Source organism: Lucilia sericata, unplaced genomic scaffold (assembly GCF_015586225.1).
Source record: "Lucilia sericata isolate MDLA Ls3-8-SP2 unplaced genomic scaffold, ASM1558622v1 Contig001484F_arrow, whole genome shotgun sequence".
NCBI classification, from domain to species: domain Eukaryota; kingdom Metazoa; phylum Arthropoda; class Insecta; order Diptera; family Calliphoridae; genus Lucilia; species Lucilia sericata.
Window position 1 is genome coordinate 45,694 of NW_023995412.1, and position 16,891 is coordinate 62,584.

Here is a 16,891-nt window from a genome sequence, read left to right on the forward strand (position 1 = left end):
ATTACTCATTTTTTTTTTTGTTAATTATGTACGAGAGTATATGGCGCACACACAAATTAAGTTGTTGTTTGTCATTTAAAATGAACCACAATTAAGGTTTTTTTAGTATGACGTGAGCATTAAAACAATTAAGACGTAAATGCGCCGGCGCATAAAGTGCAATAGTTAGAAGAGATGTATCAAAGAAAAATTTAATATAATTAAAAAAGTATAATTAGTAGTGATATGAAAATAAATTTTAATAATTAAGAAAAAATATGAAAAATTGATCATGCTATAGAAATAATGAAAATAAAGTGATAAAATAAAACTGAAAATAATATAAACTAAGTCAGGAAGTCGATTTCTCTGTAGAGTCAAACATTTGTTTGCAAGTGTTGTGTTGCAAAATATTGTTTGTTTTTTTTTGTAATTTTTTATAACACAGAGTTTTAATAAAAACTGTAAAATTTGCAATAATTGAAATAATTAAAAAAAATTATAGCTCTTTTCGCCTTACCCTGTCTATTATCTTTAAAAGTTATTTGCAATTTTTCCTTTAAAAGCTTTGATGCTTTTTTATATGATTTTAAACAAAAACGAAGAAAAAAACTATGCGGAAAACTGCAAACATAAAAGACAAATACTTGTTATGCTATAAAAGAAGAAAGAAGGAAAAAAATATTAAAAAAGACTAATTTTTATTATCACACCATAATTTTTTATTTTATTATTATTTTTTATCATTAAAAGAAAAAAACAACAAAACTGCATTTCTTTAAACAAATTTGGCTTTAAGACCCCACTTCTTCTTTCAGCCTTTGCCATAATTATGGCAGACAATAAATGTCTGTGTATGTCTGCTGTTAAATATTACATATTTGGTATTGATATTGACATCAAACATTTGACCATTTTTAGTCAATGATTGCATTTGGTCTTTTGTTTTAAACTGGCCAATTGAAAAAAAAAAAACTATTTTGTTTCGGAATTCAGACTTCTGAAGTCATTGAACTTAGAAAATAACAACTTTATTATGATGGAATTATTTTTACAAGAATTTTGTGTAACAAGTATGTTTGTTTTCTTGTGTAGGCTGGTTGTTTGGAAATCTAATGTTGACAAGTCTAGGAAATTGAAACAGAGTGACAAAGAATATAACGGCCCAAGAATTCTATGGAAGTTTTATTTAAGGCAATTAAGACTGAGGTATTCAAAAGTAGTTAGCTGAATTAGGTTAATAACATATTTGCAACTGTTTTTTCTAAATACACAGCTATACCCAGTGTGCTTCGCTAACTTTAAAACAATATAATCCAAAACACTTTAACAACAATTCATTTAATATATAAAATTCATATGAAAGGTGAAACGATCACTATTGTAAGTTCACCTATATTTTCCAAATGTTCATATTCATTTTAAAGTTACTCGGGTAAAATTTGAGGATTCTAGCTCTAACGGTTGCCCAGATATAGCAATTTTTGTATTTAATTTATATAAGAGGTGCCACGCCCCTTACTTTTTATTCGCCAATATATTAATCAATGTTCACATGGATTTCAAAGTTGTTCCTGCAAAATTTGAGGATTCTAACTTGAATAGTTTCTTAAATATAAGATTTTTTGTATTTAATTCATATATGTATGAAGAGCCACGCCCCCTATTACACTAATCCGTCCACTTTATTCCCGAAATTTCTTATGGATTTCGAAGTTGTTCGTGCAAAATTTAAGAATTCTAGCTTTAATAGTTCCTTAAATATAAGATTTTTTATATTTTATTCATATAGGAGTTGTCACGCACCCCCCTCCATTACTTGTCCGCCCATTTGTATCTTAAACTTTAAAATTGATACTAGAGCAACTAAAATTTGAGGACTCTAGCTGTCTTAATAGCTAAGATATTGCAACATATTCGATCATTTAGCTTCAAACAATGAGAGGTATTGTCTATTCTCGCTATTCTACAATCGTGAAGAGATATTAAGCTCTCTAGTAACTTAAGTTTATAATTCAGACAACCGATCCAGTTAAATGTTAGATTTAGCTCTTTATCAGCTCGAATTTTTCATCACACATGTCTATACATATATTATTTTTCGAATTTTGAGAATATTGCTGAAGTGTTAAAAAATTCATGTCTGGAATCTTTGATCTTCCAAATCAGTAGCGATGTTAGATCCACTTCATGTTTTAACATTGTAATTCTACCGAAGTGATGAGAAATTCGACTTCTTAGGGTCTCAAATTTTCAATTCCACAGTCTGAACAGAGGATAAGTGTAACAAGAACATTTTCTAATACTGATTCTGCAAAACAGCTGAGTCTTCAGTTATTCAAGAGGTCGTCTCTATGTTCTCATTCTCACATTTTAAAAACATATAACATAAGTGGTAACAAATTCGGGTTTCTCGTGTCCGGATTCGTTGATCTCATCAGCCAAAAGTGAGTGAAACCCACTCTTCATGTTTAGACATAGAAATTCTACCGAAGTAAATTTTTTATGGTCTCAAATTTTTAATATTACGGTCTGCATACTGGAAAATTTAAACACACAGACCTTTTTATACATCTGATTCTCCAAAACATTTAAGGGGTTTACAGCTAAGCCTACAGTTATACAAGAGGTCTCCAAATTCTTGTTCATTATATTCGAAAAATACTCTGCGACAAGTGATTAGCTACTTACTACGATTTAGTAATGTTATATACTGAGATATATAACGTATTTATAGATTCCACTATCGGAATGTTTTACCAATTAATAATGAAATGCTGCATATTTTATATTCGATTTAAAATGTTTATAAGGTTCGCCTGTGTCGTTTAAGTAGATCTATGATCTTATTCCGAAATTTTATCAATTGTGATCTCTCCAATTGAGCTTATTTAAAAATGCAATAGAGTTCTTCGGAGAGCTCTATGCAGGGTAAAGACATCATTTAATACAATTATTGAAATTCCGTATCCTACGTAAAATGTTATGAGTTCAAATTCAGAGAGTGGCAAATGTTCGCTTAGACTGGTTTTGTTTGTTGTGTGAGCGTTAATATGAATGTAAGCAAGAGATTAAGAAAGCTCTTTGCTTGCCTCTGCTCTAAATAAGTTCATCTCATTACTAACTCCACTAAATCATGTTTTAATCATATCTCATGTCTAGACTTGAGAACATTTCAATGCCCGCTTAAAATAACCAATTTTTTTTTTAAACTCCACACCTGTCCACTTGGCTTTTCGACTATTATTCTTGTCAATAAAATTGAAATTCATTTTACACTCATACATAAATAATAATGATAAATTTTCGAAGAAAAAAATACCAAATAAATTGTTTATTTGCGTGTGCTGCATTTTTATGTTAATATTATGAAATCTTAAATGATTTCAGCAAAAAATAAAAAAATTATTATTAATGTTGCAAGAAAACAAAAATCAATTTAATGCGGCCATTAAATTGATTGCAGATTATGAGATAATATATTAAATTTGGAGTAGACGTTGGAAAAGTAGATATGGAAAAAACACTATAATTAAGATTATTTGAAAAATTGAGTTTAATTTTTAAAATGAAAATTGGGGTCAAATTTTGTTTGCAGTTATTAAATAAATCATTATTAAATGGAAAAAGAGAAACTAGTATTTATTGGAATGTTTGCATTAAAAAGTAAAATTTTATAAGATTAATTTCGGAGAAACTGAAAACATTGTTAAATTGGAGACTATAGACTAGACTATAGATTAGACTATAGAATAGACTGTAGACTAGACTATAGACTAGACTATAGACTAGACTATAGACTAGACTATAGGCTAGACTATAGGCTGACTATAGACTAGACTATAGACTAGACTATAGACTAGACTATAGACTGGACTATAGGCTAGACTATAGACTAGACTATAGACTAGACTATAGACTAGACTATAGACTTGACTATAGACTAGACTATAAACTAGACTAAATACTAGGCTATATACTAGACTATAGTCTAGAATATAGACTAGACTATAAAAAAGACTATAGACTAGACTATAGACTAGACTATAGACTAGACTATAGACTAGACTATAGACTATACTAGGCTATATACTAGACTATAGACTAGACTATAGACTAGACTATAAAAAGACTATAGACTAGACTAGACTAGACTATAGACTAGACTATAGACTAGACTATAGACTAGACTATAGACTAGACTATAGACTAGACTATAGACTAGACTATAGACTAGACTATAGACTAGACTATAGACTAGACTATAGACTAGACTATAGACTAGACTATAGACTAGACTATAGACTAGACTATAGACTAGACTATAGACTAGACTATAGACTAGACTATAGACTAGACTATAGACTAGACTATAGACTAGACTATAGACTAGACTATAGACTAGACTATATACTCGACTATAGACTAGACTATATACTCGACTATATACTCGACTATATACTCGACTATATACTCGACTATATACTAGACTATAGACTAGACTATAGACTAGACTATAGACTAGACTATAGACTAGACTATAGAATAGACTATAGACTAGACTATATACTAGACTATATACTACACTATAGACTACACTAGACTAAAGACTAGACTATAGACTAGACTATAGACTAGACTCTAGACTAGACTATAGAATAGACTATATACTCGACTATAGACTAGATTATAGGCTAGACTATATACTAGACTATAGACTAGACCATAGACTATACTATGGACTAGACTATATACTTGACTATATACTCGACTTTATACTAGCCTATAGACTAGACTATAGACTAGACTATAGACTAGACTATAGACTAGACTATAGACTAGACTATAGACTAGACTATAGACTAGACTATAGACTAGACTATAGACTAGACTATAGACTAGACTATAGACTAGACTATAGACTAGACTATAGACTAGACTATAGACTAGACTATAGACTAGACTATAGACTAGACTATAGACTAGACTATAGACTAGACTATAGACTAGACTATAGACTAGACTATAGACTAGACTACAGACTAGACTATAGACTAGATTATAGGCTAGACTATAGACTACACTATAGACTAGACCATAGACTAGACTATAGACTAGACTATATACTAGGCTATATACTAGACTATAGACTAGACTATAGACTAGACTATAGACTAGGCTCTAGACTAGACTATATACTAGTCTATGGACTAGACTATAGACTAGACTATAGTATAGACAATATAGGTGACCCTTTCTGGTCTGGATTTAAATCAGGCATCGGCAGAGAGTAACAAATTTCCTCTATAACTGATTTTGTTTCTTTTTTACTCATTAGCAGAAATCTCTCTGAATATCTCTGATTAAATTATTGTAAGTTTTAAATTGAGGGCCTTAAGAATGCTTGGGTAAGAATCTAATAAACCTTGCAAACTGGTTCGGTTTAACGGTATTTCTCATTATTACCTATTGTAGCTGCAGAATAACTTAATTATAATTGCTTTTTCCCTCACCTGTAAAACAAACCATTTACAGTTCAATTTAATTACCTTAAACTTATAAATAATCTATTAAATCTTATAATAGATTTCAAACAACTGTTTTCTAGTGAAATTGCTGCAATTGCAAAAAAGCACTTTTTTCAAGGTCCCTTTACAACAGCTCCTCTACTCATTTACCCAAGCAGAGCCCCAACATTTGTGCTCAAGAAATTATTCATGATTGTTTTTTGTCTATAAATTTTAATTTCTAACAATTTATTGCTTCAGCAAGTGCACTTAGCAAAGCATACAAAATATTTAAATGTAGAACACTTATATTTTTTCTAGTTTATATTATTTATTAATAATTTGTTTATTTAATGAATATATTTTTGTTGTTGCTCTTTTGTTTTGTTTGTTTTTAAAATTATCTTTTTATTAAATGCAATTTAAGAAAAAGATGACACAAATATAAAAATAAATAAAAATTTACACACGAAAAAACAAAATAAAAGTAGAAAATTATAAACGAAACACATCCGAACATCGCTGTTTCGAGTCAACACTTTGTGACAAAAAAGTAATTTATGACAGCAACAACAGTAGTAGCTAAAAAGCAACAAAAATATGTAAATGGTTGTTGTTAAATTAAATTTGATACTTTCGTTGTTCACCTTCTTAAATGTTTAAAAGAAGTGTCGTTTTTTTATTTGCCTCTAAATGTGTATGTTTTTCCGAGGAAAAATTATAATTAATTCACCTACAACTGTTGATCTTTAAGAGAATATTGTTTATATAGAGATTAGTTTCATTATTCGGCACGCGGAGACATAAATATTCTTTTGGAATTTTATACAGTAGGAGACTAAAGGTACAGTGGAGTGATGGAAGGAAAATATCTCTAAAAAATATTATCGAAAATTTTGTAAAAAGAAAATTTAGCGAATATTTTCTAATATAAAGAAAAATTGGCGAAAATGTTCTATAAAAATAAAATTTAGGGAATTTTGTTTATAGAATTTTTTAAAATTTTCTATTTAAAGAAAATTTATTGAACATTTTCTATTGAGAAAATTTATTGAACATTTTTTACTGAGAAAATTTAATGAACATTTTCTATATAAATAAAATTTAACAAAAATTTTCTGTATAAAAAAAGTTGTGAAAATCTATACAAAGAAAATTTAGTGAAAATTTTCTATACAAGGAAAATTTTGTGAAAATTTTCTATATAGAGAAAATTTATTGAAAACTATAGACTATAGACTAGACTATACTCTAGACTATAGACTAGACTATAGACTAGACTATAGACTAGACTATAGACTAGACTATAGACTAGACTATAGACTAGACTATAGACCAGACTATAGACCAGACTATAGACTAGACTATAGACTAGACTATAGACTAGACTATAGACTAGACTATAGACTAGACTATAGACTAGACTATAGACTAGACTATAGACTAGACTATAGACTAGACTATAGACTAGACTATAGACTAGACTATAGACTAGACTATAGACTAGCCTATAGACTAGCCTATAGACTAGACTATAGACTAGACTAAAGACTAGACTATAGACTAGACTATAGACTAGACTAAAGACTAGACTATAGACTAGACTATAGACTGTAGACTAGACTATACACTAGACTATACACTAGATTATAGACTAGACTATAGAATATACTATAGACTGGACTATAGACTAGACTATAGACTAGACTGTAGACTAGACTATAGACTAGACTAGACTATAGACTAGACTATAGACTAGACTATAGACTAGACTAAAGACTAGACTATAGACTAGACTATAGACTGTAGACTAGACTTTACACTAGACTATACACTAGATTATAGACTAGACTATAGAATATACTATAGACTAGACTATAGACTAGACTGTAGACTAGACTATTGACTAGACTATATACTAGACTTTAGACTAGACTTATCAAAAATTAAGGAATTTTGAAACATTTTAAAAAATATTGGAAATTTATCGAAAATTTTAATGTGATTTTTAATGCAATGTTTCTGTATTTGCATTTATGTTATTAACATTTTCTTTCTCTTAAGCCTCTAATAAGTTGTAAAGAGCGAACAATTATGTTGAAAAAAACTGCACAACCGGCTTAATTATAATTACAAAATCTTGACTTGATTTAAAATATGCAATTTCCTATACAAATACTAAAGTACGTGCATTACAGAACACATGGTAAACAACGAATACAAAAGAAAACAACAATAATAAGGAAAATATTAACAGAAACAAAAACTAAACCAGTTATTTAACTACAGCTTAAATCCGGCAGTCAAACAACAATAGTTCATTACATACAACAAAAACACTTGATCAATTCCCCCCCAAAAATAATAAAAGAGAAATCTCTCTCTCTCTTAGTCATTCGTTTAGCCATACACATTTACATACATATATTTATAAATGTATGTATTTTTTTAAGGGGGATCGTCTCTGTTAATATAACAGCTACATAACATTGTTTCTCTCTTAGTTGCTGTTAAAGCTTACCCCAAAAAATACATTTATTTTATTTCTTTTTTCTTATCTATTGGCTTGAATGTTAAAATTTCTGTTCAACATTTTTAATACAAATTTCAGTCAACGCCGTATATTCGATTCAAAAACAACGACCGTTTTACGCGACGGTAGAAAAAAAGCGTTTCGTTTTAAAGGAAGAATTTAGTTTTTGTTTAAAGTAGAAAAAAAAACTATCAAAATAAATAAACGTGAATTTTATTGTAATTATTATGCATACAAAATAAATTTTTTGAAAAAAAAATATATTTTTACATTCGCTTTATAAGTGTAAATAATATATATTTACAAAAAGAATTTTTAAAAATAATCAATATTTATTATAGATAAAAACAAAGTGATCTCATGAACAAAAATAAATTTTTAAACAAAAATTTAACAGATATTTTTGTTAAACATATAAAAACGGAAAAATTTTACCCGGCAACTATTTTATCTAAAAGGTTTTTTTGAAAAAAAATTGTATAAAAGAAGCAACAAATTATTAATATTTTTTTATAATAAAAAGTAAAAGTTCAACTCTATTGTTTGCGTCAAATAAAACAAATATTTATGGTTTTAAATTTATAAAAAATAAATTTTTATTGAATCCCCTATTTTAATGTTAAATTTTTATTGTAACAAGTGTTTTTTTGTCTTTTAACTGAAAGCTGCTGTTATTTTAAATTCTTTGTTTTAGTTTTTTTATAACAGTTTTTTTTTTGCAAATTTTTAATACAATTTTATTAATTGAAACAAAAAATATAAATTGCATAATATTTATTACTATTTTTTTTTTTGCTGATAGTGATTCATAAAGAGAAAGAGGAGCAGCGCTTGATTGTCATTTACACTTATTGATTAATTGTTTAACTTGTTTAAAAAAAAAAGATTATAAAAACAATTATACAGTTAATTTATTTCCCGGTTTTCTGGGAAGAGTTCCATTTCAGCATATTTTTTGTAAAAAAAATACTTGTTTATAAAAACAGATTTAATTTTATTCAAAATTATTGTGTTATCAATAAAAATTTTAACTTGAAACAAGTTTGGTGCCTTGACTCCTAACTCTACCATATAGCTAGATTATATTTCAGACTGTAATACAGATTGCAGATTATAGTCTAATATATATAGTAGATCAGACTCTAGTCTAGACTATAGGCTCAACTATACCATAGACTAGAGTATAGACTACATTATAGACTAGACTATGGACTCGACTATAGACTAGACTATGGACTCGACTATAGACTAGACTTTGAACTCCAATATAGACTATACTATAGACTAGACTAGACTATAGACTAGACTGTAGACTAGACTATCGACTTGACTATAGACTAGACAATAAACTAGACTATAGACTAGACTATAGACTAGACTGTAGACTAGACTATAGACTAGACTATAGACTAGACTATAGACTAGACTATAGACTAGACTAGACTATAGACTAGACTATAGACTAGACTATAGACTAGACTATAGACTAGACTATAGACTAGACTGTAGGCTAGACTGTAGACTAGACTATAGACCAGACTATAGACTAGACTGTAGACTAGACTATAGACTAGACTATAGACTAGACTGTAGACTAGACTGTAGACTAGACTATAGACTAGACTATAGACTAGACTGAGACTAGACTATAGACTAGACTATAGACTAGACTATAGACTAGGACTATAGACTAGACTATAGACTAGACTATAGACTAGACATAGACTAGACTAGACTAGACTATAGGGACTAGACTATAGACTAGACTATAGACTAGACTATGACTAGACTAAGATAGACTAGACTATAGACTAGACTATAGACTAGACTATAGACTAGACTATAGACTAGACTATAGACTAGACTATAGACTAGACTATAGACTAGACTATAGACTAGACTATAGACTAGACTATAGACTAGACTATAGACTAGACTATAGACTAGACTATAGACTAGACTATAGACTAGACTATAGACTAGACTATAGACTAGACTATAGACTAGACTATAGACTAGACTATAGACTAGACTATAGACTAGACTATAGACTAGACTAGACTAGACTATAGACTAGACTATAGACTAGACTATAGACTAGACTATAGACTAGACTATAGACTAGACTATAGACTAGACTATAGACTAGACTATAGACTAGACTATAGACTAGACTATAGACTAGACTATAGACTAGACTATAGACTAGACTATAGACTAGACTATAGACTAGACTATAGACTAGACTATAGACTAGACTATAGACTAGACTATAGACTAGACTATAGACTAGACTATAGACTAGACTATAGACTAGACTATAGACTAGACTATAGACTAGACTATAGACTAGACTAGACTATAGATAGACTAGACATAGACTAGACTATAGACTAGACTAGACTATAGACTAGACTATAGACACTATAGACTAGACTATAGACTAGACTAGACTAGACTATAGACTAGACTATAGACTAGACTATAGACTAGACTATAGACTAGACTATAGACTAGACTATAGACTAGACTATAGACTAGACTAGACTATAGACTAGACTATAGACTAGACTATAGACTAGACTATAGACTAGACTATAGACTAGACTATAGACTAGACTATAGACTAGACTATAGACTAGACTATAGACTAGACTATAGACTAGACTATAGACTAGACTATAGACTAGACTATAGACTAGACTATAGACTAGACTATAGACTAGACTATAGACTAGACTATAGACTAGACTATAGACTAGACTATAGACTAGACTATAGACTAGACTATAGACTAGACTATAGACTAGACTATAGACTAGACTATAGACTAGACTATAGACTAGACTATAGACTAGACTATAGACTAGACTATAGACTAGACTATAGACTAGACTATAGACTAGACTATAGACTAGACTATAGACTAGACTATAGACTAGACTATAGACTAGACTATAGACTAGACTATAGACTAGACTATAGACTAGACTATAGACTAGACTATAGACTAGACTATAGACTAGACTATAGACTAGACTATAGACTAGACTATAGACTAGACTATAGACTAGACTATAGACTAGACTATAGACTAGACTATAGACTAGACTATAGACTAGACTATAGACTAGACTATAGACTAGACTATGACTAGACTATAGACTAGACTATAGACTAGACTATAGACTAGACTATAGATAGACTATAGACTAGACTATAGACTAGACTATAGACTAGACTATAGACAAGATTATAGACTAGACTATACTAGACTATAGACTAGACTTAGACTAATAGACTAGATCATAGACTAGACTATTGACTAGACTATAGACTAGACTAGTCTAAGACTAGACTATGAGTGAAGATATACCTAATGATAAGTTTTGTAACTGTTATACTGTATATTCCTGTGTAAGATCTAAAGCTTCTTAATTTTATATAAAATAATTCTAAAATCCGATTTTTCTCTTAACGGTTTATATATATTCAATCAAAAAACAATATTGTTGAACTTTTTCTTTAAAAGAAAAAAACATGACTTTGCAACACAACAAAAGAAATGTTTGCCAAAAATAAATTTACGATATCAAAAACTAATAAATCTTTTTTATAGAAAAATAAAAGCAAAAATATCACTATTGTAAACACAAATCTAAAACGAACAAAAGCGAAAAAATTATAAAAAATAAATAAAAAAACTCAGATAAAAAGTGAACTTTTTCAAAAGACAATTAACTTTAAAAAATAAGAAGTGTTAAATAAAACAAAGCAAAATAATTAAAACAAAAAACAGCAATAAATCATGGAGTATATAGAATATCTGGAAACAGCCTGGTATTATTTGCCTTATATATTCTATACCTTTGTATTCCTAACACTTATACCGAAATCTCTAAGTAAAATCAATCAATTCGCCAAAGCTGATTATGAAGCGAATCGTAATAAATGGCATCGTTGTTATGCACCCGATATATGTTGCCACAATTTGGGTGAAGCGGGAGAAGCTTTACCCAAACAAAAACCACGTAAAGCGGTAACCAGGGGTTTACCCTAAGAAACAAACAGCCAAAAGGATGAACTGGTCGGCACAACGCATCAGCCCGTAGTGCCCGATGAACCGGCCAATATCTATAAACGTCAGGTGCACACTCATACAAACGTTAATAAAATTGCCAAAATGTTTTGAGAATGGTGGGGTACAAAAGAAAATCAATCGTGTTACGCCCACCGTATTGCCCTCCGATTTTCGTCGCTGTTCCATGGACTTTGATGATGAGGACACTTTTCACAAAAAGGAGGACTATGCAAATCAATCTCATGAAAGTCCTTTGAAAAAAGAAAATGTGGTCCTAAGAAGACTTTCGAAATTAACACAAGAACTAGAGGAAAATAATGAAAATTCTTCAAATGTTTTAAATCAAATGTCCCATGATGAACATCAACAAGATTTGCTTAATAGCAGCTGGCGCAGTGAACCCATACCCATACAAAGACGTAAACGCCAAGTACCCACTAGTATCTCAATGTTAAATGGTACCTCAGCCACACCCTCAACAGTATCACCCGCCCACTCTTCACCTTTGTCATCGCCACGCTCCTGCAATTCACCGGAGCCCTCGTCATCACCTATTCTACGTAATCCTCCTGTACTTAATATGAACACTAGTTTAGAAGATCTATTTGTAGCTATAGCTAAGAGTGCTGAAAATTCCGAAGGTTTCTTATATCCCGGCTGCACCTCACTCTCACCCGTTACCTCTATAGATGATATATTATCGCAACGTCGTCTATCACGACCTTTGTCTGCGTATTCTATAAGTGATCTTTTAAATGATGAACCCAATAAGGGCATGGATGAAACATATGTGGAGAATTTCTTAAAAGTTTTAAATAAAACTTGAACTCTCTCATGAAGAGTAATAAGGCCTAGTTTCACAGTGTGGGTTTAAGGTAAAATTTTTTGAGGGAAAGAAAAGACGTTTTTAGTGAGTTAATTTAGTTTTAATACGTAGTTAGCAAAGTTTTTAAAACTTTATTTTCTTAGGAGATTTATTTATGCTTACTATTCTCAAAGTTTGGTTAAGTTATTAGTTCAGTTAAAACTTCTAGGCGTTTAGAATTTTAACTATAGTTTAAACTAGCAATATTGTATGTATGTAAATGCCAGTAAAAGTGATAATTAGATTAAATAGAATATTTATAATACAAACTATTTTACATTATTTTTATTTGCAGTTTAAAAGCTAATATATAGAGATTTGAATTTCGTGGGCTTAGATGAAACCCCATTTTTTCTCATATCTGATATTTTTCTGTTAAAACCAGTTAATAATAATACTTGTTATAGTTTAGAGTTTAAACCCATTTGTCAACTTTAGATCAATTTACAAAGAAATGAATTTGTAATAGTTCTGGAATCGGTTCTTTCATCAAAACTAATTTTTAAAGATTCTTAGTTCCTGGACTAGTTTTTTTCAAAACTTGATCAAGAGTTTTGTTCCTAATAACCATTCGCTGAACAAGTTCTTGGAGAAATTTTAAATCAAAACGAACATCTACTTAGAACCTGTTCTAGTTCAGTTCTAGTTCAGTTCTAGTTCAGTTCTAGTTCAGTTCTAGTTCAGTTCTAGTTCAGTTCTAGTTCAGTTCTAGTTCAGTTCTAGTTCAGTTCGAGTTCAGTTCTAGTTCAGTTCTAGTTCAGTTCTAGTTCAGTTCTAGTTCAGTTCTAGTTCAGTTCTAGTTCAGTTCTAGTTCAGTTCTAGTTCAGTTCTAGTTCAGTTCTAGTTCAGTTCTAGTTCAGTTCTAGTTCAGTTCTAGTTCAGTTCTAGTTCAGTTCTAGTTCAGTCTAGTTCAGTTCTAGTTCAGTTAGTTCAGTTCTAGTTCAGTTCTAGTTCAGTTCTAGTTCAGTTCTAGTTCAGTTCTAGTTCAGTTCTAGTTCAGTTCTAGTTCAGTTCTAGTTCAGTTCTAGTTCAGTTCTAGTTCAGTTCTAGTTCAGTTCTAGTTCAGTTCTAGTTCAGTTCTAGTTCAGTTCTAGTTCAGTTTCTAGTTCAGTTTCTAGTTCAGTTCTAGTTTCAGTTCTAGTTCAGTTCTAGTTCAGTTCTAGTTTCAGCTTTAGTTCAGCTTCTAGTTCAGTTCTAGTTCAGTTCTAGTTCAGTTCTAGTTCAGTTCTAGTTCAGTTCTAGTTCATTTCTAGTTCAGTTCTAGTTCAGTAGTTCTAGTTCAGTTCTAGTTCAGTTCTAGTTCAGTTCTAGTTCAGGTTCTAGTTCAGTTCTAGTTCAGTTCTAGTTCAGTTCTAGTTCAGTTCTAGTTCAGTTCTAGTTCAGTTTTTCTAGTTCAGTTCTAGTTCAGTTCTAGTTCAGTTCTAGTTCAGTTCTAGTTCAGTTCTAGTTCAGTTCTAGTTCAGTTCTAGTTCAGTTCTAGTTCAGTTCTAGTTCAGGTTCTAGTTCAGTTATAGTTCAGTTCTAGTTCGTTCTAGTTGAGTTTTCTAGTTCAGTTCCAGTTGTAACGAAAAATCCCTCGCGCATTTTAGTTGAACTGAACTTACATAGAAATTTTAAAGTAAATAGCTTAAGCTGAGATTAAATAAATGGCAATAATTTTTGAGTTAGATAATTGCTTAGAAAATAAAAACCAACGTTAAACAACGCACTTAACCAACACTTTGAAAACGTCCTTTGAAAGGTCTCTATTGTAAAAATTGAATAAAAAAATACAAAAAAAATCCTGTAACATATTTCAAGTAAATGAGAAAAAATGTTTCAAAGTGCCATGTCTTTAAGTTAAAAAAAAAACATTTATTGTGTTGATCATTTAAAAAAAACATAAATAATTAAGAAAGAAAGAAAACAAATGTCAGGCAGTTTTAAAAAACAAATATTGAAACTACATATATGAGTCACTCGGGTTTTTTTCCACAACACTATTTTTTTAAGCACTTAATTTTGCCTTCTGCTTTTGTAAATAAGTTTATTACTTACACCATTTAACTTTATATGAAAATTTTTCAAAAAAAAAAAAAATAATTATAAATGCCAGTCAAGCTTTACAAAAATAAATTATTATTAGTACTTTAATATGATTTTAATTATTTTGTTTAACACACAATTTTATTAAAACTAATTTAAATTATTTAAATTATTTTTTTTATTATTATTTAATATGCGTAATTTTTGTGTAAACCTTAATTCTCTATAAAATAAGAAATATTTTTTTTGTTAAAAATTTTTTAAACTTATTTTGTGTATGATGATTAAGTGTTTTTTTAATAAAAAGGGAATGAATGAGTAAAGGTTAATTTTTTTAAATTTTTTTAAAAATTTACTAGTTGTTTGTAGTAAGTAGAGGAAATTATGCCAGTGTTTATACGATTTATGGGTTTGATGGAAATCTATTATTCAAACTCTTTAGAAATTTATTAACTAAAGTTTGTATATAAAAATTATTATAAATATTCTTTTTTAAGTATTAATTAAAATTTAAACGAATATTATATGTATATAAATAAATATAATATAATAAAATTAAAAAGTAATAACAAATAATAAAAATAAATTAATCGACTGAATTAAAAATTTGTTTATTAATTGTTTAAAGAATATGCCAATTAAGGCGATAAAACTTAAGGTAATACGCAAAAATTATTCAGGTAAAGGTGTATCTGTTGAACGCCCAAATGAGAAGAACCTTTATTATTAATATGACGCTAAAGTTTTTTCAGTTCTAGTTCAGTTCTAGTTCAGTTCTAGTTCAGTTCTAGTCAGTTTCTTCAGTTCTAGTTCAGTTCTAGTCAGTTCAGTTCTAGTTCTTCTAGTTCAGTTCTAGTTCAGTTCTAGTTCAGTTCTAGTTCAGTTCTAGTTCAGTTCTAGTTCAGTTCTAGTTCAGTTCTAGTTCAGTCTAGTTCAGTTCTAGTTTCAGTTCTAGTTCAGTTCTAGTTTCAGTTCTAGTTCAGTTCTAGTTCAGTTCTAGTTCAGTTCTAGTTCAGTTCTGTTCAGTTCTAGTTCAGTTCTAGTTCAGTTCTAGTTCAGTTCTAGTTCAGTTCTAGTTCAGTTCTAGTTCAGTTCTAGTTCAGTTCTAGTTCAGTTCTAGTTCAGTTCTAGTTCAGTTCTAGTTCAGTTCTAGTTCAGTTCTAGTTCAGTTCTAGTTCAGTTCTAGTTCAGTTCTAGTTCAGTTCTAGTTCAGTTCTAGTTCAGTTCTAGTTCAGTTCTAGTTCAGTTCTAGTTCAGTTCTAGTTCAGTTCTAGTTCAGTTCTAGTTCAGTTCTAGTTCAGTTCTAGTTCAGTTTCTAGTTATCAGTTCTAGTTCAGTTCTAGTTCAGTTCTAGTTCAGTTCTAGTTCAGTTCTAGTTTCAGTTCTAGTTCAGTTCATTCTAGTTCAGTTCTAGTTCAGTTCTAGTTCAGTTCTAGTTCAGTTCTAGTTCAGTTCTAGTTCAGTTCTAGTTTCATTCTAGTTCAGTTCTAGTTCAGTTTCTAGTTCAGTTCTAGTTCAGTTCTAGTTCAGTTCTAGTTCATTTCTAGTTCAGTTCTAGTTCAGTTCTAGTTCAGTTCTAGTTCAGTTCTAGTTCAGTTCTAGTTCAGTTCTAGTTCAGTTCAGTTCAGTTCTAGTTCAGTTCTAGTTCAGTTCTAGTTCAGCTAGTTCAGTTCTAGTTCATTCTAGTTCTTCAGTTCAGTTCTAGTTCAGTTCTAGTTCAGTTCAGTTCAGTTCTAGTTCAGTTAGTTCAGTTTTCTAGTTCAGTTTTCTAGTTCAGTTCTAGTTCAGTTTCTAGTTCAGTTTCTAGTTCAGTTCTAGTTCAGTTCTAGTTCAGTTCTAGTTCAGTTCTAGTTCAGTTTCTAGTTCTTCAGTTCAGTTCTAGTTCAGTTCTAGTTCTAGTT

The 16,891-nt window shown here is 29.9% G+C and overlaps 1 protein-coding gene and 1 pseudogene across 1 annotated transcript in view; both read left to right on the top strand.

Annotated features, from left to right (window-relative positions):
* Positions 1-16,891, top strand: part of LOC119611577 (supervillin-like) — a 56,441-nt gene that overhangs the window by 16,759 nt on the left and 22,791 nt on the right. The window lies entirely within an intron of this gene.
* Positions 112-13,610, top strand: LOC119611578 (annotated as a pseudogene).